Genomic DNA, 26,733 nt, shown 5'->3' with positions numbered 1-26,733 from the left:
TATATTGGATTTCCTTTTCAATATATATAATCTGCTACTCTCTTTTTACCCCAACTCCACGTTCGCTAAATATTCTTCTTTATCTTTATATCTATTTTCGTCCTTAGTCTGAGCATAAAATTGCTTTATAACTATAATATTATGTACTTATAAAGTGTTCAATATTATCACATTATATTTGTTCGGGTGAAGCCTGTAACAAACCTTTTCCTTTATAAGTCAATGTTTTATTTACTTCTGTGAAACTAAATTCCATTCAACTTTCTATGTTTCATATTTTGTTTCTTTTGGTGGTTAGTTACAGAACCAAACTTTACAATTAGATCATCGTTAGCTTGCACCCCTGACTCTGTAATGTTTGCAATGTGTGTTAGATGCAATCATTGCTTTTGGCACTGCATTTGTTGTAAGCAGGGATTTTCCTGGCAAATGAAAATACATTTGTGTCCTGCAGCTTTTTTATTTTATTTACTTAGTTATTAAAATATTCTCTGCTGCGGAGAAGTGGCACTTTCCTTCCAAAATTCTAAAAAAGCATGATAAGGAAACCCTTCCCTGGATTCCGAGCAGAGAGGCAAGTACCATTGTAGTACTTTCTGGCTGGAGGGGTTGAGATGTGGCTGGGGGGATTGAGATGTGGCTGGAGGGGTTGTGAAGTGAGTCGGGGGGAATTGTGATGTGGCTGAGGGGATTGTGATTTGGCTGGTATTTGGCGTGATTTGGCAGGGAGGTGGCATGATGTGGGTGGCTGGGGGGTGGCATGATGTGACTGGGGTTGATTGTGATGTAGCTGGGGGGGGTTGTCATGTGGCTGGGGGGGTTGAGATGTGGCTGGTGGCTCCTTATGTGTCTAGGGGCTTCTTTGATGCCTTTGATGTTGCTGCGGGGTTGAGGTTGAGGTTGTTGGGGGTCATGATATGTCTAGCGGCGGTCTGTGATGTGCCTGAGGGAGTTGTGATGTGGCTGGGGGTCATGATGTGTCTGGGGGATCTATGATGTGGCTTTGGGGGTTGTGATGTGGCTGTGGGGGTCGTGATGTGGCTGTGGGGGTCGTGATGTGGCTGGGAGGGTTGTGATGTGTCAAAGGGGGTTGTGATGTAGCTGGGGGGTGACGTGAAGTGGCTGGGGCTGATTGTGATATGGCGGAGGGATTGTGATGTGACTGGGTGGTTTTGAGATGTAACTGGGGGGGTGTTGCGTTGTGGCTGGGGGGTTGTGATGTGTCTGGTGTTTGGTGTGATGTGGCTAGGCAGTGACGTGATTTTAAGGGGTTGGAGGATGTGGCTGAGCGGTGACGTGATGTGGCTGGGGATGACATGATATATGTAATGTTTTATTATAATTTATGTATTATATACTGTGTGACCTGTGTTATGTACTGTGTTCACTTAATGTTCAGTTTTCAATATTTCATTTACGTATACATTTTCCAAACAGGTTCCAGCATTCCAGGATGCATACAAGAATCCAGTAACAAGCTACAATAACAGGTAGGTAACAGCAACACTGTTTAACTATGTAATATGTTTAAAGCTATACAGCCTTGCTCCATGGTGACCACACCCCCAAAAATGTGTTCACGCCCCCTTCTATGGCACAGCCTGGAGTCGGTACACACCTATTTACCTTCTATTCTATGGAGGTGGGCCCCAAAAAGTTGCTGTACTGAGTCCCCAAATTCCTCTTGGCGGCCCTAGCTGCAGGGACTGGTCCAAGTCTCTATTACTTGCTGGCTGGCTCCTCGCCCAGGACAAGCCACCTTCCATTATTGGCCGCGGATACATCCAATCATCCCCCTCCCTCCCTTCTTCTATGTGTGGCCTTCAAGAGACCCAGTTCCACATGGAAAGCACACCACGGGACTGGTGCTTTCCAACGTGTGAAGAGCAGCAAGACCTCACAGCACGTGGGTGGAACAATGTAAGTTGGGGGGGTATGTTAATGTAATGTCTGTGTGTCTGATGTATGTGGGGGGATTATGTTAGTATAATGTGTGGGGGGGATTAACTTAAAATAATGTGTGAGGGGTATGTTAATATAATGTGTGTGAGAGCAAGTATGTTAATATAATGTGTGGGGGGGTATGTTAATATAGTGCGTGTGTGTGTGTGTGTGGGGGGGGGACTATATTAATATAATGTGTGTGTGGTCAGGGTATGTTAATATAATTTGTGTGGAGGGTATGCCAATATAATATATGTGTATGTGTGTGTGTGTGTGTGGGGGGGGGAGTATTTTAATATTATGTGTTTGTGTGTGTGGGGGATTATGTTAATATAAAGTGTGTGGGGGGGAGTATGTTAATATAATGTGTGTGGGGGGGGTGTGCTAATATAATGTGTGTGTGTGGGGGAGGGAGTATGTTACTATAATGTGTGTGTGGTCAGGGTATGTTAATATAATGTGTGTGTGTTTGTGGGGGGAGCATGTTAATATAATGTGTGTGTGTGTCAGGGTATGTTAATATAATGTGTGTGGAGGGGAGTATGTTAATATAGTGTGGAAGGTAGGCTATTTAATAGTGGAGTGTAGGTGGGGGCGAATTATTTAATGGGTGCTATTTAATTTGCGGGCTCATGGTGGGGCAATTTAATTTATTGCTGGGGCTATTTATTTTAAAGGTGGAGGCCATTATTTTAAGATGGGGCTGTGGAAGTCAAATCATTGGTTTAAGTAGGCTAAATTGATTAATATTTTTTTACCATGTGATTGCAATTAGTACGCTATGTCATAACAGGGTTAATAACGCAATCGCACGGGTAAACAAGACACACATTCATACTCACATTTTGTAAATAGTAAAATAGTACACATTTATTACAGTTCCAATCCATATATATTTTATTAATAAATGTAATAGAGATTATTTAACATAGATAATACTACAGTGAAAGCAACTATAGTTCAGTTCCACAGAAATGTGTGGAGTTTGGTCTCATATTTATCCATATTTGACTATCTGAAATCCGGTGTCAATAGGGAAGCGATCATAAGATATGAATAGTATGAGATTAATACTCAAAAGCACTTTGTTTATGGGTCAGTTTAAAGTTTTTTCGGCGGGAGGACACGCAGGCAATAATTGGAATAAGTTGCCCCCAACTTTGGAGAGAGATGAAATGAACTGACCTATGACCAGCTGTCTACTGGAACATCGTAAACCCTGGATAAATTAAGAACTTTCTTAGTTTTATCTTTGTATATTCGTGACATCATTGTCACTCGCCGGGGTATCGGGCTGCCCACCCGACCCCCGGCAATCTTACCTTGCTCCGGCGCTTCGCTAGGTCCCGGGCGCCGCCATCTTGGATTCGAGTCTGCGCATGCGCAGACCAGCGATTTATAGAACCTATGGCTGTCCAGGGCCATCTTAACAACATTATGGGCCCCCGGGCAAAGCAGTGCACTGAGGCCCCTATATATATATATATATTTATAAAACAAAGAATGGGGGAGGAGGCGCACAATAGTGTAGTACAGTAACAAATTTGGGTCATAAAACAATCCCAAACAGGAACCTTAACACCAATATTGGAGTGAATTATAGAACACAATGGGAATATCACCCAAACATAATGATGTGGGTGTAAGCGTACCAGAAGTAAAAACTTTTGTGCTTTCATCTGTAGAGAAGTCACACGTGGTTAATAGATCACTCTATTGTTATCCGATTCTAGATGGGGTACCGACTATCTATTCTACTCGTCTGCAAAGCTGACACTCCACTCAGGTACCGACTATCTATTCTACTCGTCTGCAAAGCTGACACTCTATTCAAGTACCTGCTACTATACTCGTCTGCAAAGCTGACACTCTATTCAAGTACCTGCTACCATACTCGTCTGCTAAGCTGACACTCCACTCAGGTACCGACTATCTATTCTACTCGTCTGCAAAGCTGACACTCCACTCAGGTACCGACTATCTATTCTACTCGTCTGCAAAGCTGACACTCTATTCAAGTACCTGCTACTATACTCGTCTGCAAAGCTGACACTTCACTCAGGTACCGACTATCTATTCTACTCGTCTGCAAAGCTGACACTCTATTCAAGTACCTGCTACTATACTCGTCTGCAAAGCTGACACTTGTCAGGCGCCGTCCGCACGGCCGCCTGACTGCCTGACCGCGCGTCTGGTTGCTATGCAACCAGACGCATCACTTCCGGATTCCCCTTGCTGTATGACGCGCCCCGTTGCTAGGCAACGGGACGCTATGTAGGATTCCCGGCGGCAGGTATGACAGCGCTGCAGCGCTGATGCTGATTGGATCACCACACTATTTAAACCTCTTCCTGCCCTCTAATCAGTGCCAGAGTATCAGGTCTTCCTGTCTCCAGCGTTGTGTGTACCAGTTACTGTATTTGTTCCTGACATTCCTCGTGCTGCTTGTGACCCTTTTGACCCGGACCGTTTGACCACCCCTATCTGGATTCTGCCTTTGTACTGCACTCCCTGAAAGTTACCGACCCGGCTTGCCTCACCATTCTTCTGGATTTCCCTTTGTACCTCCTCTACCTGAACTTTGCTGAACCGGCCTGTCTGACACCCCCTTGTATCTCGCTGTGGACTCTAGGAAGGACCGCGACCTGCGTGTCCCTGCAGCGGAGTCCATACTTCCTTGCGGGGGTTCCTGGTGAATACCAGGGGCACGTTAGACTCCGCGCCTTCCTCTGAGTTGCGCCAACAACAGCAGGTACCCACTACCAGTCATACACCCACTATCAGTCGTGACAGTATACTCTGGCCATGACAACGGAGGGGTCTGGTGAACCGTCTGCTCGTGACCTACTCCTGCATTTGGCTCAACGAGTGGAGCAACAAGAAGCAGCCCAAGCGCATCTTCTACAATGTGTCCAAGGGATTACTTCCCGCTTCGATACATTTCAGAATGCTGCACCCGCTACACCAGCCATAACCTCTGCGGCATCCACAGCATCCAGTGTGGTTACGGTCTCTACAGCGGCCTCCGGTGTACGCATCCCGACACCCGAAAAGTTTGACGGTGATCCCAAGAAGTGCAGGGGCTTTCTGAACCAATGTGCCATTCAATTTGAGTGCAACCCAGGGGCCTTTTCTTCAGAACGCACCAAAGTAGCCTTTCTCATCTCCCTCCTCAGTGGTCAAGCCCTTGCCTGGGCCTCACCTTTATGGGAACAAGGGGGTCCACTTCTTAATAACTCCAACTCTTTCATTGAAGCTTTCAGGAAAGTCTTCGATGATCCCGGAAGAGTTGCTTCTGCAGCTATCAGCTTGTTAAACCTCCGCCAAGGTGACCTGTCCGTGGGGCAATACGCAGTTCAATTTCGAACCCTGGCTTCCGAGTTAAAATGGAATAACGAAGCACTGGTGGCAACCTTTTGGCAAGGTCTGGTGGACCGGATTAAGGATGAGCTAATTTCCAGAGAACTCCCGGCTGAGTTAGATTCTCTCATCTCCATGTGCATCAAGGTGGATTTGCGCTACCAAGAGCGCACGCAAGAACGCTCTCCTGGCAAACGGTTCATACCACGGCTAGCACCCCAGTTCCAAAATCCCATCCTGCCAGTGGACGAGCCAATGCAAGTAGGACGCTCTAAATTATCCCTTGAAGAGAGGGAGAGACGCTTCAAACAACGCCTGTGTCTGTATTGTGGAGATCCGGGACACCTGCTAAGAGTTTGTCCCAAGAAACCGGGAAACTCTTCCTCCTAAACGGTGGCGGGGAGGCCGTTTTAGGAGAATCCACAGTTGCTCCCTATTCTAAAGAAAATTCCCCAGAATTTCAGATGGCTGTCATCCTGAGCACCCCCAAGGGTACCTTTTCCACCACGGCCTTTGTGGACTCCGGCTCCTCCGGGAACTTCATTTCGGCAGATCTAGCTTCGCAGCTCCAAATACCTCTAAACCCATTGCCCCAACCGTTATCTCTGACGGCAGTCGACTGAAGTCGTGTCACTCACGGCTCCATCTCCTCCGTGACGTCTCCTGTTCGGTTGATGGTAGGAGTACTTCATAGCGAAATGATCCAACTTTTGGTGTTGCCGAGGTCCATTAATCCCCTCATCTTGGGGCTACCGTGGCTGAGAAAACATTCTCCTCAGATGGATTGGGACCACGCTCAAGTTATGTCGTGGGGTTCAGGATGTCGCTTTGAATGTCTGTCTAGAGTCTTGCCTCCAAAATGTCAAGTAATGGCTCATTCCGAGCTAACCCACCTTCCTGAAGCCTATATAGAATTCCAAGACGTATTCAGTAAAGTGGAAGCGGAGATCTTGCCTCCTCATCGTCCCTGGGATTGTGCTATTGTTTTATCTCCTGACCAACCCATCCCCAAAGGGAGGACCTACCCTTTATCTCGTCCAGAGACGTCAGCCATGTCTCAATATATTTCAGAAAACCTGAAACGGGGATTTATCTGCAAATCCACTTCCCCAGCGGGTGCAGGTTTTTTTTTTGTTAAGAAGAAGGATGGGTCTCTTCGGCCTTGTATTGATTATCATCCTCTCAACCGCATCACTGTCAAAAATCGATATCCACTACCCCTCATCTCCGACCTCTTTGACAAACTCAGTGGATCTCAAATCTTTTCCAAACTAGATCTCCGTGGGGCCTATAATTTGATTCGCATCAAAGAAGGAGACGAATGGAAAACGGCCTTTAACACCAGAGATGGACATTTCGAGTACCTGGTGATGCCCTTCGGCCTCTGCAACGCCCCAGCCATCTTCCAAACCTTTGTTAACGATATCTTCCATGACCTGTTGTACACTTCTGTGGTAGTGTATTTAGACGATATATTAATATTTTCTAAAGATCTGAAGACTCATCGGGAACAAGTAAAGGAGGTCTTACGTAGACTCCGGAAACATCACCTCTACTGCAAGCTGGAGAAATGTGTGTTTGAGATTAGCCAGGTACCTTTTCTTGGTTTCATTGTGTCGGGTCAAGGTCTTTGTATGGATCCCACCAAGGTGTCAGCTATTCTGGACTGGCCTCAGCCACAAGGCCTTAAAGCTATTCAAAGGTTCATCGGCTTTGCAAACTATTATCGCCAATTTATTCAGGGATTCTCCACCATTATAGCCCCCATTACAGCTTTAACCAGGAAGACTGCCAACCCCAGGGTTTGGTCCTCGGAAGCCATGTCTGCCTTCATAACGTTAAAGAAAGCATTTTCTTCAGCCCCAGTTCTGTCCCAGCCAGATCAAGAACGACCTTTCTTCTTAGAGGTAGATGCATCCTCTGTAGGCATCGGGGCGGTGCTTTTTCAAAAGTCTCCGGCTGGCTCACACAACCCGTGTGGGTTTTTCTCCAGACGATTTCTTCCAAGTGAATGTAATTATGGAATAGGGGACAAGGAGTTACTGGCCATCAAGGCGGCTCTGGAGGAATGGCGACATCTGTTGGAGGGGGCTATATTTCCTGTTACTGTGTTTACCGACCATCGGAACCTAGTGTTCATTCAAGAGGCTCGTTGCCTTAATCCTCGACAAGCCCGCTGGGCATCCTTCTTCGCTCGATTTAACATGAAGCTCACATTCTGCCCGGGAGCCAAGAACGGACGTGCCGATGCATTATCTCGCTCATTTGACGATTCCGATCGTTTAAGACCGTTGGTTCCTCAGCATATTATTGACCCTTCTAATATCGTAGCCCTTACTAGGACCAAAACGTCCTCTCCTCCTCCAGGCCGGTCATTCGTGGAACCCCATCTCCGGCTCAAGACCCTGCAGTGGGCTCATTCATCCCGCATTGCCGGCCATGCTGGAATAAAGAAGACAACATCGCTGCTTTGCCGACGCTTCTGGTGGCCTAATGTACGTGCCGATGTTGGTAAATTTATTGCTTCCTGTACCACTTGTGCTCAACACAAAACTTGTAGAAGAGTTCCGGCAGGCCTTCTTCGTCCACTCCCTATCCCCGATGCTCCTTGGGAAAGTGTGGCCATGGATTTTATCACGGACCTACCCCTCAGTGCAGGGTTTACCACTATCTGGGTGGTTATTGATCGATTTTCGAAGATGGCACATTTTATTCCTCTAACTGGACTGCCCACGGCCAGTCGTCTGGCAGATATCTTCATCAAAGAGATATTCAGACTACATGGTTGCCCGAAGGAGATCATTTCGGACCGTGGAGTCCAATTCACATCCCATTTCTGGAGAACCTTTTGTAAGAGATTGAACATAGAATTGAAATTCTCTTCGGGATACCATCCCCAAACCAACGGACAGACGGAGCGAATCAATCAAGATCTCGAGACATTCCTCCGCTGTTTTACCTCCGACAACCAGAATAAATGGTCTCAATTCCTTCCTTGGGCGGAGTTCTCCCATAATCAACACATTCATGAGTCTACCGAATTCTCCCCTTTCTTTATTGTATATGGAAGTCATCCTGTGTTTCCGGATCCTTTTCCAGTGTCCTCTTCACCGATTCCAGCCGTAGATACTCTTTATCGGGAGTTTTCTCTCATTTGGGCTAAGACTAAGATGGCTTTACTCAAGGCTACTCAGCATCACAAAATCTTTGCAGATCGTCATCTGAGGGCCACTCCTCTCTTAAAGGTGGGAGACCAAGTATGGCTATCCACCCGGGACCTAAGACTAAAGGTTCCTTCTATGAAGATGGCTCCTCGATTTATTGGCCCGTACACCATCATGCAAGTCATTAATCCTGTATGCTTTAAATTGAAACTTCCTCCTTCTCTGAGATGTCATAATACTTTTCATGTCTCATTACTACGACCAGTGGTACTCAATAAATTCTATCGACCTCCCTGTCGTCCCCCACCAATACAAACCTCTTCTGGAACTGAATTCGAAGTCAATCGGATCTTGGCCTCTCGCATTCTTCGTGGCAAACAGCAATTTCTTGTCCATTGGAAAGGATTTGGCCCAGAGGAGAGATCATGGGTGGACAAGCAGGACCTTCACGCTCCTAGAATTCTCAAAAAGTTCCTTCAAACAGGAGGAAGAAGAGGAGGGTATACTGTCAGGCGCCGTCCGCACGGCCGCCTGACTGCCTGACCGCGCGTCTGGTTGCTATGCAACCAGACGCATCACTTCCGGATTCCCCTTGCTGTATGACGCGCCCCGTTGCTAGGCAACGGGACGCTATGTAGGATTCCCGGCGGCAGGTATGACAGCGCTGCAGCGCTGATGCTGATTGGATCACCACACTATTTAAACCTCTTCCTGCCCTCTAATCAGTGCCAGAGTATCAGGTCTTCCTGTCTCCAGCGTTGTGTGTACCAGTTACTGTATTTGTTCCTGACATTCCTCGTGCTGCTTGTGACCCTTTTGACCCGGACCGTTTGACCACCCCTATCTGGATTCTGCCTTTGTACTGCACTCCCTGAAAGTTACCGACCCGGCTTGCCTCACCATTCTTCTGGATTTCCCTTTGTACCTCCTCTACCTGAACGTTGCTGAACCGGCCTGTCTGACACCCCCTTGTATCTCGCTGTGGACTCTAGGAAGGACCGCGACCTGCGTGTCCCTGCAGCGGAGTCCATACTTCCTTGCGGGGGTTCCTGGTGAATACCAGGGGCACGTTAGACTCCGCGCCTTCCTCTGAGTTGCGCCAACAACAGCAGGTACCCACTACCAGTCATACACCCACTATCAGTCGTGACAACACTTCACTCAGGTACCGACTATCTATTCTACTCGTCTGCAAAGCTGACACTCTATTCTAGTACCTGCTACTCTACTCGTCTGCAAGCTGACACTCTATTCTAGTACCTGCTACTCTACTCAACTGCAAGGCTGACATTCTATTCCAATACTTGCTATCCTACCTGCTGGTTTCCTGACTTCCCAAGAGGGCTTCGCTCAGTACTCTGGCAGGGGCCGCGACCTGCGAGCAGACGCAGCTAAGACCATACTGCTTTGCGGCAGATCCTGGTGAACACCGTCTGCTCGTTAGACTCCGCAATCTGTTGGTGTAGCGCTAAACTGTGCAGACCCTAGCATTCGCATCGTAAAGACCTGCTATCGCCTGAGACCATGGCAATCATCACTATTTATGATACCTCAAACTGTATATAAACAAGTCCCTGGGCCAGTATTAAATCCTCTTTGACTGCAGACTACAAGACTGAATCTGGAACTGGGCCCAGGGGGCTCTTGTGTAATATATTTGGTTATATTTTCCTGTATATTGTTATACCTTTTTGATGCATCATCATCAGCTGTTATCCTACTATCTTTTGCTTTTAAAACTTTTTGTGCATTGGAACCACAATAATCGCACTGGACAATATTTATTGGTAGCGACTATATGAACATAACAGGGTGATGGGACTTTTAATTTAATGAATTATCTAATATCAATTACCTAATGCCATGGATGGTTGTGGAAAAAGGCTATCTTTATTAAACATAAATGCTATTTAATTTAATGCTGGTGCTGTTTGGAGGGAGGACTATTGGTTTATATATTAAATGGTAATACTAATAATTTAATGTTAGGGCTGGTTGGAGGGAAATAGATCTATTGTCACGAATCGGGGTCTTAGCCCTGTTTACACCACTCGGCGGTACCATATTACCGTACATCTTCCTCCTGGTCATATGCATAATGTTATCCTGGGACAAGCGTGACTTCTGTCTGCAGCACTGAAGGCTGACATCTTGGGTGAGACATTTGCTAAGCTTCCTGCTGAGTCTGATCAGGTGATCCCATTCCCCAATTGGCTTCCTCTGCAGTCTATAAGAGTCCCCTCCTACAGTCAGCAAGTTGCCAGTGCAACATTTCCTAGTTCCTGGTTTTAGATCTACAGTGGATGTAGTTTTGTAGCTCCAAACTACCTGTTGAATACAGAGATCTATCCTTCATGTATACTCAGCTTCATCCGGATTACTGCTTCTATCCTCCCGCTGTGTACAGGTCTCCACCATTACCTCTGAGTGAATTCAACCTCAACCTGCTGCTGTATTATGGACCTCTCTCAGTGATTTCAACCTCTTCTGTTGCTATTACATGAACTGCAAACCTTTAACCATTCGTGGGAATTCATCTTCATCTATTGCTATTACATGAACTGCAAATCTTTAACCATTTGTGTGAATTCAACTCATCTGCTGCTGTTATATGAACTGCAAACATTAACCATTTGTGTGAATTCAGCTTCAATCTACTGCTGAAATAAATACCTTGGTAGTTATTCCTTGTGTGGATTCGCCTTCTCTGCACCTGCAAGCAAGCTCTATGAGCAAGACATTTATCCAGCCCCCCAGTTTCCAATACACTCCTGCCACAGCTAGTCCCTAGGGTCCCGAGACGAATCCCAGAAACCCTGTTGCCGTGACATCTATTTAGCAAATGGGAATATTATTAATTTAATGTTGGACTGAAAGTAGGCCTAATTATAAAACGTGTGTGCTATTGGGGCTGGTTGGAGTTTTCTACATTTCATGTACCCATTTTTGTTTCTCCAAACAGGGTCCCCATCATTCCAGGATCCAGATAAGCAACAACTGATATAAAGACACCAATAGCCACAGGTGGTGAATGTGACAAGAACAGGTAGGAGAGAGCAGGACAGTCTGTCAACTGTCCTGAATCTGGTGGGGCAGTCCATTATTTGGGTGACTGTCTCGCTTAGTTAGGATTTAGTCTGAGGTATGTCCTGCTTCAAACTGTACTGCTTGTGAATTCAGAGCTGCGTGCACCTAACAGTAGTGCTCACAGTATTGCCTGGGTATTTGTCTAAAATGATAATTATGTTACATCATTGGAGCCCCCCTGTCTAAAGAGCCTCGGGCCACCCAGAGCCTTATTCCAGCTCTGGTTTACCTTTTTTAGTCCACCAAATTTGTGCGTCACTTTAGGAGCACCTATTTTAAACTTAAACTTTTAAACAGGCTGGCTAAAATAAACTTATAGCCATTCAGATTATTAGAACGTTCACAATCCTAGACCAACCTGTAACCATTTTGATTATTTGGCTAAAACATCCTGTAGTCCAGATATGCATTAGGGGTCCTGAAATATGTTTTAGGGGGTCTCCTGTTTGTCAGATAGAATACAATACGTTCTGTTGTAATACACCACTTCTGTGAGTCAGAAAAAATGGGACATTAAAATTTGGTATTCTATAACAATGGAACACTAATATTTTGGTTCCCAAAAAACTTTGTGAACTCCTGCTATTAATTAGTAAGCAGGGGGGTAGAACATTCTCAGGACTAGATCAACCTCTAACCAATCAGTACATTAAAGTATTTGTAGGTATAATTTAACCTACAGCCAATCAGAACATTAGAAATTTCATATGACTAGAGTAACCTATCAGATGATTGGACTATTCACAACAGAAGAGTTAACTGAGCCAACAGTGATAGAAACACCAACAAAATACATGTGTGCAACGTGTCTGCATATGCAAAAAGTTCATATCTGACTTGTTTTACTTGGAATGCCTCCATCTTGGCCAGTTTAAACTTCAACTTATCAAAGACTATGAAACAAATTGGATGTATTTTTATGATTGACAGATCTTGCATCTCTAAGTTATGCTCACCTGGCAAATCTCCAGTTCATTGAAGTCTTTGAATATTAGATGTGCTTTGCTGGAAACAATTTCACACTTCCACAAATTTCCTTTCACACAGCCAGAATCACATAACGTTATGATAGATCTATATGTGTGTATATATATATATGTATAATAATTCTTTGACAATTTAAATGAATTCATTAATTTTTGCCAGTATCAGAATTGTTTCAAACATGACTTTTACAAATGGATGGTAAATATCTCCATTAGTACAGCATTTATTACTATTATTATTGACATGTAACATGTTTGCTTTCCACACTGACACTGTTGAAGTTTCAAAATTGGATGAAAGTGGTAATTAATATTTTTTGTACACTAATACTGGTTGCGATGCTATTAGTATGCAATGGAATAACTATATTAGCAAATAACAACATGCAAATAAATTTGGTCTATTTATTTTAGTTAATATAAAACGTAATGTGGTGAAAAAGCTAATTAATGTTTAGAATATATTAATTACATCAAGTTTGGTCTCAATCTGTTCGTAATCACATGAGAACGTTTCAGGTATTATTTTGCAGCAATCGCACATTGCGAATGCCAGTTTTAACTAATATTACTTTTCATATAACAAATAGAAAATTTAGAGAGGTCATAAAATAACTGGTTTATACAGGTCCAAGGGCATTAGCCTGAGGAAGGACACCTGGCTATCTCAAGGAACAATGACCAGAGGAATCAACCAATGGCATGTCAAATTCTTGAAAGATCATGACCCATCGACCTATGAATGTGGACCTTAATAATGTACCTGTATGTCTTTGTGATGTCACTGTACAGTGTATAAATTGTTCACCTTTGGCTTTTGATACTAGAGCGTTCTATTAGAAGCTTGTGTTGGTGCCAACAGGTGCAAGCATATGCATGCCAAACTTTGCCTTGTAATTCTTGTGAATAAAACTCTTTGTGCTTTGGAACCACAATGATTGCATCAGAGAATCTTAATTGCAAATGATAAGATACGGACATAACAGCACCTAATGGCACTGCTTCGCAACATGCAACATTTTACAAATTTTTACCCATTCAAGACGCAATCTGAAAGAAGACAGTAGCATAGTAGCCTGCTTAGCACATGCAAGAGCCAACACCTATATCAGTTCTATCTAGAGGAGAAAACATGATGTTCACAGAGACTTGCACATTGGTGGTAGTGTCTGCGTTGTGGTGGAAAGAAGTATTACATGTCTAAATCGTGTGTTTAGGTGGATTCTCCTTTAGGATTTGTACACATGGATTTTCATCAGCAATATATTTAGTCCAAGCTTCACTGTCCACTTGTTGAATGCAGCTCAATTGACCCTACATATAGGGTACATTAAACCCAATAGTACATGCAAGCATTTACACTGAAACCTGGCCAGACATAGACACAGCACGGATGATTGTCCTGTGTCATGTTTTATCCAGTACGCTCATGTGTACATTCACCACTTGGAATACACCACTGGTGCCCATTTGTACAATGTGGGATTTTCCTTTAAATAAAGAAATAGATGCATCTGTTTTCCATTGTACCATGCAAAAATGATTGAATGTTTTCTGCTTGTTATGTTTTACGCTTTCCTTAGAAAATATATGCTGATTAATTCTCTACTAATGGTCTCCATGTATGCACATTAATAACATCCTTTTCTAACGTTTAAATATATTTTCAACAATAAATTGCAAATGGCAAATATAGAAATTTCAGCTGTCTAAAATAAGTGGTTCCATACAGATGTCAGTTTAAATTAGATGAAATTTCTATTCATCATCTCTTTGATTAGTGGGGGACATAAAAAAGGGTTCAGGTCGCCCTAGGCTAATACATTCATAGCGCCCCCTCACCTTCCACACCAGGCTAATAAGCGATAGGTTAAAATGAACTTGTCCTTCATTTCATTTCACCCCACCCACACACACACATCAAGGTTTATGCTCCACTTGGCCTTGTTAAAAACGATCACAGAAATCTTTGTCACTCATTTTGTTTTCATTAAACTCAGAACTCTACAGCAGAATGGAGACATGAACAAACGCTAATGAGGGTGAAGATGTGAAGGGGGTAGAGGACTGTCACACCAGCGCTTGTCACTTATCCTCGAGCGACCACCTAAGGATGACTCCTTGTATTCAACCATTACAGTGGGTAATAGTTGAAACCCTTACTACATTTTTCTTCTATGTTTTCTTTTTACTGTTCTCTTATATTTCAAAATGAATTTCAGTTTATACCTCTCCCTGTCACAATTTTGCGATCCCCCTTCCCTTAATCCTTTAGCCAAAGGCTGCAGCCCAGTCAGCTTATTGGATAATTAGGCCATGCTGATTCACAATTACTTGTAGCTAATTCTGACAGCCAGCCACTGGAAACATTGTGGAAAATAACATCAATCCAATGATATAACATTGAGCAATGTTCTTTTGGAACAATAGAACAGATCATCCAGCATGAAACTTCTGTTTTTCAGAACTTTAAGGATTAAACATTGTTCCTCAAAGTGGAGCTAAACAGACAAACATGAAAACACTTGTTTTTAGACTGAATGTAACAAGCATCTATTTATACAGGTGACAGTTGATATTATCTACTGTCTTGCATTAGCTCCACAAACTCAACTTTTTAAAAATTGGTGCAGCCATAATAATGTTTAAAAGGGGTCTAACCAAACACAGATCCAATAGGCTGGATAGAACAAACCAATTATTTTCATGAGAGAGTGGGAACTCATACACACACATTGCTCCAGATCTCTCATGGAACTCATCCTCTCCACTAGGAAAAAGGAACTAGAATGTATAGGTCAGGAAATCTCTACACTCGACTCAGCTATAGATTAATTCAGATCCCACATGGATCTGAGTAGTCTAGAACTACTTACAGATCAAAGATTAGAGAGGGAAGAGGCAGAGATCATTGATATGAAAAAGAAAAAAGTTCTCAGGGATAAATATGGGATCAGGAAGTCCTCTTTAACCATCCACCGCATGACCCAGTCCATGAGACCATCCATGCATTCTAGCCCATCTACCAGAACATACAAGACACCCATATACAAGAAGCTAGGACTCACCTACCAACAATATATGCACCAAGTCCAGTCCACACCAGGAATACCACTATAACAACACAACACAACACAACACTGTCATGGGACCCAACGGGGAGTTACCACTATCCCCTGTGCAATGCGACGACTCTTTGTTCATCACCAATGTTGACACACCATTGGGCACATTACAGGTAGAATCACCCCACACCACGAGATATGACTCTCTAGTCATCCACTCATTTGAACAAGGCTGGATTGATGTGGATCTCAGCAAACTCAAACAAGGAGACACCACATCCACACAGACCCAGGAATTCCAGAAACCGCGACCAAACCACTTAGATAACATTGTGTGACAAAAAGGCTACCGAACACTGCGCTTTAGAAACACAACCCCCTCTGAAGGTTGGTGGGACGAACCCATCATTACTTCAGCCAACTACCCCGGATCTCTCCGCAAACACTCAGTTTTTTTTAGGGTCAGGCCCGACTCAACCCACAGCACCAGACCCGACACAGAACACACCCACATAGAACAAAAAAAGAAGTCTGGCAATATTAGACGAGGAGGGAGAGGTAGAAAACTACACCACCAAGAAGCACAAATCATCCGTCCACCACCCCAAACAATTAGGTATCTTCAACCTCAGTAATCACCAACTATCTGGCACCGAAACTTCATTACCAGGAAAAGGTATCAAGTTTGCACCTACCGGACAACTGAACAAATTTAAAACATATTTAGATACCCAACAATTAATTCGTAAAATTTGTCTTAAGAAACATTTTGCACAAACGGAACTCAGACATAACCCCCACACCTGACAATCGATAAAGACATACTCAACTCAGAGCTTAGTCCTCATTCTACCCTATTCCGGTCAAAATTAGCTATATTGACACATTTGAGAAGATTCTCACAGGCTAAATAGAGATCATGGACAAGAGATTGACCAGAAAAACACAACCCTATCTCACAAGAAAAAAATGAGAAGCACTCAACAGACTGAAGACAAACAACAATATAATCATTAAACCCGCAGACAAAGGGGGAGGCCTGGTCATTCTAAACCAACATGACTATAAGACAGAGACCAACAATATTCTGAGTGACATTACCACTTACAGCAGGCTAACAACATACCCTACACCCATATTCAAGAAATAACTATCCAATCTCCTAAAGTTTGGCAAAGAGATCGGTATTCTCAATCCCAAGGAATATGACTTCCTTAACATGCAACATCCCATTATACCGGTGTTCTACTATTTGACCAAATTGCACAAAAATCCTATCAACCCCTCAAGCAGACCCATCATATCCAATATAGGTTCATTCACCTCAAATCTGTCGCAATACCTTGATCACTTCCTACAGGATTGTGTCACCTAACAATGCTCATACCTAAGAGACACAACTGCGGTGAATCAAGCACTACAGGACATAGTCTGGACTGACGACATGTGGCTAGCGTCCACAGATGTCCCATCCTTATACACAATCATTGACCGCACAATTGGTTTGGATAGTGTACAACATTTCTTACAGGTGGATGGCACATTACACCAGGAGCAAGTCAACTTTTTCATACTAACACACAATTACACCTGGTCTGACAACATTTTTTATCTCCAGCTCACAGGCACCACTATGGGCACCAGGTTCACACCAAGCTACGCCAACCTCTTCAGGCATCAAGAGGACATCCTCTTGATTTCTTCTTCGTTTGAAAAGGCGACCCCAGCTCGCTCACCACATTCCTGGAATACTTGAATTACAATAACAGGAACATTAAATTCACAACAAAAACCAGCAAACAACAGATAAAATTTCTGGACTTAGAGATTTCGATACAGAACAACTCAATAGTCGCTAGAACCTTCCCTAGGACAGTTCACCCGAATACGTAGAAACTGTAGAAACATTCTAGACTATGATGAGCAGGGTAGGAAACTTCAATCCCAACTCCTGGATAAAGCTTACATGGTAGAACAAGCATTCACCAGAGTCAAAGAGATAGATAGAAATGACCTACTCACATATAAAGACAATCAAATAGGCCAAGAATCCTCCAATGACTTATATTTCATCACAAAATACTTCACGTCAGCCAGCAAGATTACCAAAGCAGTCAAGAAATATTGGAAAATACTCTTAAGGGACCCCATCCTACATCGCATCCTACCATCAAATCCCAAAGTCGTCTTCAGAAAAGGACCTAGCCTCAATACGACTTTTGTGCGCAACCACATTCCCCCAACACAACTCAGACAGACACTGATAGATACTCCATTAAAGCCCAGTGGATTTTACTACTGTGGCCAATGCCCAGAAGGTCTAATGTGCAAGCTCAACAAATGCAAGTCATTGAAAGGAGAACCTTAATTAGAAACTAGAAATAACTATTACTATTGATATGTAAATTGCTCAATATGCAAAAATTATGTCTGTACCAATCAGTTAACTAAACTAAACTAAAAATTATCACTAAAAATTTCCTGACAAACCATTTTAGGGTGTTCAGTGTCAACCCTTTAGGGGGTGTTATTGTAACAATTGGAACTTACCTTCTCCGTGCCGTAGATCCAGCAATGCCTTTCACCTTTCATGTACCATATACCGGATTTTTGACATTCACTGCTGCTTCTTTATACTTGGTTACCTTCTCTGGCATGCCAAAAAGCAGTACGGAGTGTTGCTACTTGCGAGCTCCCGTCAGCAAAGCCTATATCACGTTGCAGTAGTTCCTGGTGAAAACCGGAGGTGGGAGAGTGGGGGGGCTTGTAAGGCTCCGTTCATCTATCTATCTATCAAATTTTGACTAGTAATAGAATAAAATCTACCTTTTTGGAAATTATTTGTGACAATATTTGAATGAGTTCCTAGGGCTTTGGGAAGGCGAACTATGTCACTATGGTTGCACCTTCTCAAAGCCTTAGAAGCTCATTCCAATATCACAAATAATTTCCAAAAAGGATGATTTATCATTATGTAATAGTATATTTGGACGATGTTATGATCTTTTTACAAGATCTTAATACTAATCAGGAACATGTGGGAGAGGTCCTTATTCCACTTAGGTCTCAACATTTGCAAAATTGGGGAAATGTATGTTTGATAAACCTCAATTACCTTATTTTTAGATTACATTGTTTCTGGCTCTGTGCTCCAAATGGAACCCAGATATACTTTAGGCCATTTCTGAATGGCCCCAGCCTTCAGGCCTCAAGGTTACCCAACATTTCCTGGGCTTTGCTAATTATTACCAACAATTTATTGTGGGATTTTCTTCATTGGTTGCTTTCTTTAAAGCATTAACACGAGAAAACACTTATTCCAAAGAATGGTGTACAGACACTATAGAAGCTGCATGGGTTTTTCTGGAAAAGCAGTCAGGGTTTGCAAAAAGGCAGCAGGACTGCTTCTTCTGTATTTGTTCTCTAAAACTTTATTGCAAAGTGTAATGAAATTATAAAGAGTGGATGGAAGATCCCATGAAGCCAGCATGTCCTTAACACGATCATGTAATCCCTGCCAGAAAGTAGCAATAAAAGGCTTATTATTCCATTGCAGCTCGGAAGCCATCATCCTGAATTGAACAGTAAATTGACCCAGAGTCCCTTGCAGGAGGCTTAGTATACCCAAAGGAACTTTAGATACTCTACCTGATTCATCAAGAATCCTCTTAAAGGTGTCCAGGAAAGTGGTGCAATCATATAACAGTGGATCATTGCATTCCCATAAGGGTGAGCCCAGGCAAGGGCTTGTCTGGACAAAAGTGAAATTATGTAAACGGCTTTTTGCTTTCTCAGAAGGAAAATTTCCTGGCAGGAGCTCAAATTGATTGGTGCATTGATTCAAAAATCCTCGGCAGAACCTGGGATCACCTTCAAATTTAGCGGGATCAGGTGTACGAATTGGAGAGGACACTGTAGGAAGAACAGCTGGTTCCAACTTCCAAAGACGAAATCCTGCAATGTTCAGAATGTTAAGAAGGGTATCCAGGCAAGTTGAAAGGCCTTGTAGAAGTTTCATCAGATGCTCCTGGTATTTCTCCTGTTTCTCAATTCTTCCCACAAGGTATTGTAGGAGACCCCTTGGAAAGGGATTATCGGTGGAGTTCATATTTTAATGATCAGAGCAAACTGTCACAAACAATTTCCAAAGAGGTGGATTCCTATTGTCAGCCAGAATGTGCGCTAGCAGAACAGAGGCATGGAGTCTAACGAGACCCATGGTTTTACATCGCAAGATGTATGGGCTTCACTGCCAGGAGTTCAAAGGTCATGGCACTTTGTTATGCTTTCTGGCGTGATGGAGAAGGTAACCATGTAGAAGAAAGCAGTAGAGAATGTCAACAGTTTAGCGAGGTGCCTAATCAAAAGCGAAGAGAGTAGTAAGTAACCAGCCAATATCAAAACCAGGAATTCCAAAATGAAGCACAGGGGAGGAGTACAACGGAACAAGGCTATGGTAGAAAACCTGCTGCTGTGACACAGTGTTCAGAGCAGGTTTGAATAGTGTTTCTGATTTGTAAAGACCGCTTCTGTAACTGCAGTCACATGACGTTGGGCATATCAATCTGGAAGAGCCGCGTGTCTGCTGTTTATAGTGGGTGTAGTAGTGAAAGGCATTGCTGGACCTGTGGCACGGAGTAGGCAAGTCCAGCGACTTGTGACAAATATGTGTTCCTGCAAAATGAAATCTCATCTATGCAAGTGGGTGCAATGTGAGACATATGCTGCTCCCAGCATCTCTTACATCTCAGTTTGTTCAGTTCCTCCCATCAGAAAATTAAAGATGTCCCCTCTTCTATATACCATCATCATAATGTATAGATTGTAATGTGCGTATTGTCGCTAACCAATAACGATTGTCGAACCTCGATTTGTGTTTCCAACGCACAAAGATTTATTCGCAATAAGTGGAAAAAATATGCTCAAGCGATGTAATAGTAAATACAGCCGTTACTTAACGCAGGCGCTCTGGATCCAGTGCAGTCATTCAATCCTGAAGTCTGGGGACAAGAAGTCTGCACTCTGGATCACAAGCTGCTGCTTATATACACAATCAAGTACAGTAATACAATGAAGATGGTATGGCTTGCATCTATTGGTCCGGGTCTCAGGAATGTCCAAGGGGTCGTCAATCATTGGCTGGTTCATCCTAAGGAATCCAAAGGAGGGGGTCATCTCTGCAGGGGGTATGCTCTGCTCTTCCCGCCAGAATTCCTTCCTCTTAAGTAGTTCATAATTCCCTATCATTCATAACTTGCGTATGCACTCTGCGATTCCCTCGCAGAGCGCACCAAACAGTAGGATATGTAACAAGGTTCATTATGATACCACTCATGATGTTATTCCTTTAACCCGTTCTGTGTATTTCACTAATATGCATGTAACTCTGATATAACATATAAATACTACTATATTTCGACATAACTGACTATGTGTTGCAACTACCAATAATGTGTACTATTTTATAAGTATGCGTGTTTGTGCAAATGTATGGTAAAAGACCAATTACTGTTGCTGCCACGTGTAGTGGATGCGTACGCCCTTTCACGCCGTAGCGTGCCCTTGTACGACATAGCGTACCGTACGCATCTTTTCAGACAAAGACAACCAAGTTTGCTAGACTTTAATTGAAATGACTTTATCCAATTTGCTGACTTCGACAGTTCCACCCTTTGATAGTGTAATAAACTATCACCCAATCACCGTTTCAAGTTCAGGATTATACAATACTTCTTCACAGACCATGATCTCGGTATCTGGTACCACCCTTTCAGTCTCTTTCTCAGTGTTACTCTTATGGGACCGTTTTCCACACTTCAACACAGTAGGAACACATTTGACAACTAAACCAATTGCTAAGATGACACCCAGTATAAGGAGAAGGAGCTTACCTACACTCGCAATCATTTCCTGTACCCACTCCCCCAGACCGGAGAACCATTTTGCTGGGTTCAACCATGAGAACCAACCCGCCACCTTTTCCCCGACCTCATATAAGGAAGAATTATGGCTCTTTCAAAATTCCCATTTCAGCTGCAAAATTTCATCCATCTTCCGGTCTATAACCTCTTTAGGGTCTTCCGTATTATTAGTAATGTACGTGCAACATTTGACACCGAACTGGGTGGCCAGTGTCACACAGTACCCACCAGTAATAGAGGTGAGATAATTTAGTACCAGTCTATGTTGCACCAACTCCTTCTTGTACGCTTGTAGCTCCCTTCCAGTATACCTGAAAGTGTCATCATACATCTCGGTGATATTATCTATTAATTTAGCTAGGTCTTGGATATACTTAAAGTTTAATGTTCCCCGAGCGGTCCTGGTGAGATCTAGAGCAACCATAACTTGGAAACCAGCAGTTTCACTAATCAATTTTGTGGCTATGGGTTCCTCACCAGGAATCATATTTCTCTTGCCACGGTGTTCATACTGTGTGTGTATGTATGGTGGTGATGTAGTCTTGTGAATATCTACCATTTCTTCATGAGTAATAGTCATGATTTCAGGAACCAGTTTAGCTAAGAAACACAAGCCCTTGGAACTCGGAGTCACCCAGGAATAAGCTTTCCTCCCACAAACAAAATACACATCATCAGGGAGAACATAAGGAACAGTATGCCCATGAATTATATCACACAGAGTTTTGATAAAACTACCCATACCTAGTGTCTCCATCTGCTCTAGACACGTGTCGGCATTAATGATATTTTCACATTTATCTGTAGAGACTTTTCCAATAGATACCTTCTTATGTTTGGTTATGCGCCCTAACTTGTGACTTCCATCAGCATTCCTGCCTAGTAGTGACCTTGTGACTCTCTCTCTAAAATGAGTGTGGCGAGCCATTGTCTGATCTGATAGGTCAGCCTCCCAATTCTCCAGGCGCTTTGCATGAGATATGTTTAGGCACAGCAAAGATCTGCCTATGGAGTATTGTCGAAGCGTCAGACTAGGGGACCTAGTGTTATTGTACCTCCCTTCTATGGGCCTCCCACCCCTTAATTCGAGTACTTCGGATATGTTTAGCGGGAATGGCACTAGTCCTATGTTATGCTGCCCTTGAGGCACGTGAGAGCACACCCAACACTCAGTTTGGTTTAGCACCTTACCCACCAGGGAGTGATAATCCTCCAATGGATGCCCGCCTATATTCAGAGTACTGGGGGACTGGCATCGTTGGATGCATCTCTCGTCAACTAGGGAGTTGCAGAACTTGCAGATACAATACTCATCAGACAATAGCCCCTCACACTGCCTCCGAGTTCCTGAGCTAGCAGACCTTTTCATAACCCCTGGACCAAGTTTGATAATGGGCTGCTCAGGATATCCTATTAACTTTTCTTCGGCCTCCATTTCATCCGTATCACTCCCAGAACTCTCCTCCATCCTCCATTCTCCTTCACAAAAATAGAATGTCCTAGAAAAAGTAAAAACAAGGAAAATCCTGGAACAAAAGAAAAACAAAAACCGCCACTCCATCGCTGGAAAGATAGTTCTGAGGCAACGTCTCTGGTTCAGGTGTCTTAACTGCAGGCTTTAGGTCTCCCGGAACAGGCTCACAAGTGACAGCTCTATGTCGTCGGTCTGAGTCTTGTCTTGCACTTTCTCCGGATTATGGACTCTCCTGCAGTGGGTGGAATGGACCCAAGTGTCTCTCTCTGCAACCTTCAGTGATGTAGTACTGGTCAGCAGCACTTGGTACGGGCCTTCCCAACGGTCTGTTAAACAACCTGAACGTAAGAAATTGCGGATCATAACATAGTCTCCAGGTTCAACATCATGACAGTTCGTTTCTGGCATACCAGGTGACGGCATTTTTAGTTTTTGTTGTTGTTGTTTCAGCTGTCTACTCATTCTTATAAGATATTGTACAGTCACTTCATTATTACACTTTAAGTCGTCTTGTGGACTCACGATCAAATGAGGTTGTCGTCCGAACAGTATCTCAAAGGGGGACAGATTAAGAGGAGGTCTAGGAGTGGTTCGAATGCTGTGGAGGACCAACGGCAAAGCCTCAGGCCATGCCAACCCAGTTTCAGCCATTATCTTACCCAGTTTGTTCTTGATAGTACCGTTTACTCTCTCCACCTTACCACTGGCTTGTGGTCGGTAAGGGGTGTGAAGTCTGCTACTGATTCCCATGAGTTTACACATATTTTGGAAGACATCACCAGTAAAATGGGTACCCCTATCACTTTCAATGATTCTAGGGATACCGAACCTACACACAAAGTCTTGTACAATTTTCTTTGCAGTGAACACAGCAGTATTAGTGGCTGCCGGATATGCTTCTACCCAACCGGAAAACACATCAATACACACTAACACATACTTCAGATTCCTGCACGGTGGTAGTTGGATATAGTCAATTTGTATTACCTGAAAAGGTCCGTCTGTAGGAGGGATGTGGGATGGCTCAGTTGGAATAGTTTTCCCAACATTTTTCCTCAAACAAGTAAGACATGACATTGCTTTCTTACCAGCTTGAGAGGAAAATCCGGGAGCACACCAGTATGCTCTCACCAGTTTGCACATACCTTCTTTACCCAGGTGAGTCAGGCCGTGTGCTGCTTCAGCCAGGCTTGGATAGTATGTTCGGGGAGCTACAGGCTTACCTTGTCCATCCCTCCAGAGTCCTGAGGACTCTTGACCACATCCCTTCGCCTTCCAGACCGCCTTCTCCTGCAGGGAACACAAATCTTGCATTTCAATTAATTTCTGCGTGTCTAATGTCTGAAAAACCATCATAGTCTCGGTCGATACAGTCATAGGTTGCCCTGCTGCCCATTTAGCAGCTTCGTCTGCCCTGTTGTTGCCCAATGACACTGGGTCTTCTTCAAAGGTATGGGCTTTGCACTTTATGACGGCTACTGTTCTGGGTAACTGTATCGCTGTCAGAAGTCCTTTTATGTGTTGTGAGTGTGCCACTGGTGTACCTGCTGCTGTCGTAAAGTTTCTAAGACGCCAAAGGGCCCCAAAATCATGCACTACCCCGAAGGCGTACCTAGAGTCAGTATATATGTTGGCTGATTTACCCTCTGCCAATTCACACGCTCTCCTTAGTGCTACTAGTTCCGCCACCTGGGCTGAGTGAGGTGGACCAAGGGGTTCAGCTTCTACCACATCCTGATCGTCTACAACAGCGTAACCAGTACATAGCTCTCCTGTCTCTGTCTGTCTATGGCAACTTCCGTCTGTATAAAATGTAAAATCTACATTTTCTAAGGGGGTGTCACATATGTCGGGCCTTGCAGTAAAGGTCTGATTCAGGTGTTCCATACAGTCATGCGTGTCAGTATTCTTGCCTAACTCATCATCAACCAGGGTCTCCTCACCTCCCACCCTTAGTGTCTCTTGAGACACATACGGAAGGTATGTAGCTGGATTTAGGGTGCTACATCGTTTGATGGTGATGTTTGAGGGTGCCATCAGGGCTAGTTCCCACTTTGTGAATCTAGCTGAAGAAACATGTCTGGTTTGGGCTGAATTTAACAGAGCTGATACAGCATGGGGTGTATAGATGGTTGAATTATGTCCTAATACTACATCCTCGCTCTTACTTACTAGAAGGGCCGTTGCTGCTACACTTCTGAGACATGTTGGGAGTGACCTTGCCACATTGTCTAATTGTGCACTGTAGTATGCTACCGGTCTGCTAGCGTCACCATGTTTCTGTGTGAGGACACCTGCTGCACAGCCATCAGCTTCTGTACAAAATAGCTCAAAAGGCTTTTCATAATCAGGTATTCCCAATGCAGGTGCTCTTGTCAGACTATCTTTAAGATTAAAGAACGCTTGCTCCGACTCTTCTGTGTGTATGACACGTTCTGGTTTTGAGGAAGAGACTAGCTCCTGCAATGGTAATGCCAGAATAGAAAAACCTGGGATCCAGGACCTACAGTATCCACACATCCCCAAGAAAGTACGAATCTGCTTCTGGCTCTGCGGCAGGGTCATGTGTTGTATGGCCTCAATTCTGTCGGTTGTCAGGTGTCTTAGCCCCTTAGTGAGGCAGTGTCCTAAGTATTTGACCTTAGTCTGACATGGCTGTAATTTATCCTTTGCCACCTTGTGCCCTGTTTGTGAAAGATGAAGCAACAACAATTTAGTATCATGTAAACATGACATAAAAGAATCAGAGCACAACAACAAATCGTCCACATATTGAATTAGAACAGACCCATTGTGGGGTTGAAAGGATTGCAAACAGTCATGTAAGGCTTGGGAGAAAATACTGGGGCTGTCAATGAACCCCTGGGGTAGTCTGGTCCATGTGTATTGCACTCCCCTGTAGGAGAATGCAAAAAGGTATTGGCAGTCAGGGTGAAGAGGGACTGAAAAGAAAGCAGAACATAGATCAATGACAGTAAAATGACTGGCAGACGGTGGAATCTGCATGAGGATGACAGCTGGATTCGGCACTACGGGGAATTGGCTCTCAACAACTTTTTTAATTCCCCTTAAGTCCTGGACTAATCTATAGCCCCTCCCCCCACTCTTCTTCACAGGGAAAATGGGACTATTTGCTGTACTGGCTGTACGAATTAAAATCCCTTGTTGTAACAGCCTCTCAATAACAGGATATACCCCTAGTTCCACCTCCGGTTTTAATGGATACTGTGGGATTTTTGGAGCTATCCTACCACTTTTTAGATTGACCATGACAGGGGCTACGTTTGCCATCAGTCCAGTGTCCTGTCCATCTCTGGTCCATAGGGAACCTGGTATTTCCAGCAACATCCCCTTTACTTGAGATGGACTTTGTTCTATAACAGGAGAGTGTAACATTAACCTAGGAGGGGTGTCCAATATGTCCTGTACCTCATGTGCAACCTTCTCGGGTATATCTAGGAACACACCATCTGAAGTACAGTATATGACACATCCCATTTTACATAACAAGTCTCTCCCTAGCAAGTTAGTAGGAGCCGCTGCAGCCAAGAGAAACGAATGCTTAGTATGCAGAGGCCCGATAGTAACTTCGGCGGGTTTAGTTAGAGGATAATGTAACACTTTTCCCGTCACCCCCATAGCTGGAATAGTTTTGCTGGTCACCTGTAGATTGAAAGGAGAGGTTATCACAGATCGGGCCGCCCCTGTATCTACAAGAAAAGTTTGTTTCCT

This window comes from Mixophyes fleayi, chromosome 3 (assembly GCF_038048845.1).
Source record: "Mixophyes fleayi isolate aMixFle1 chromosome 3, aMixFle1.hap1, whole genome shotgun sequence".
Classification (NCBI taxonomy): Eukaryota; Metazoa; Chordata; class Amphibia; order Anura; family Limnodynastidae; genus Mixophyes; species Mixophyes fleayi.
Note: the sequence above shows the minus strand (reverse complement) of the source record.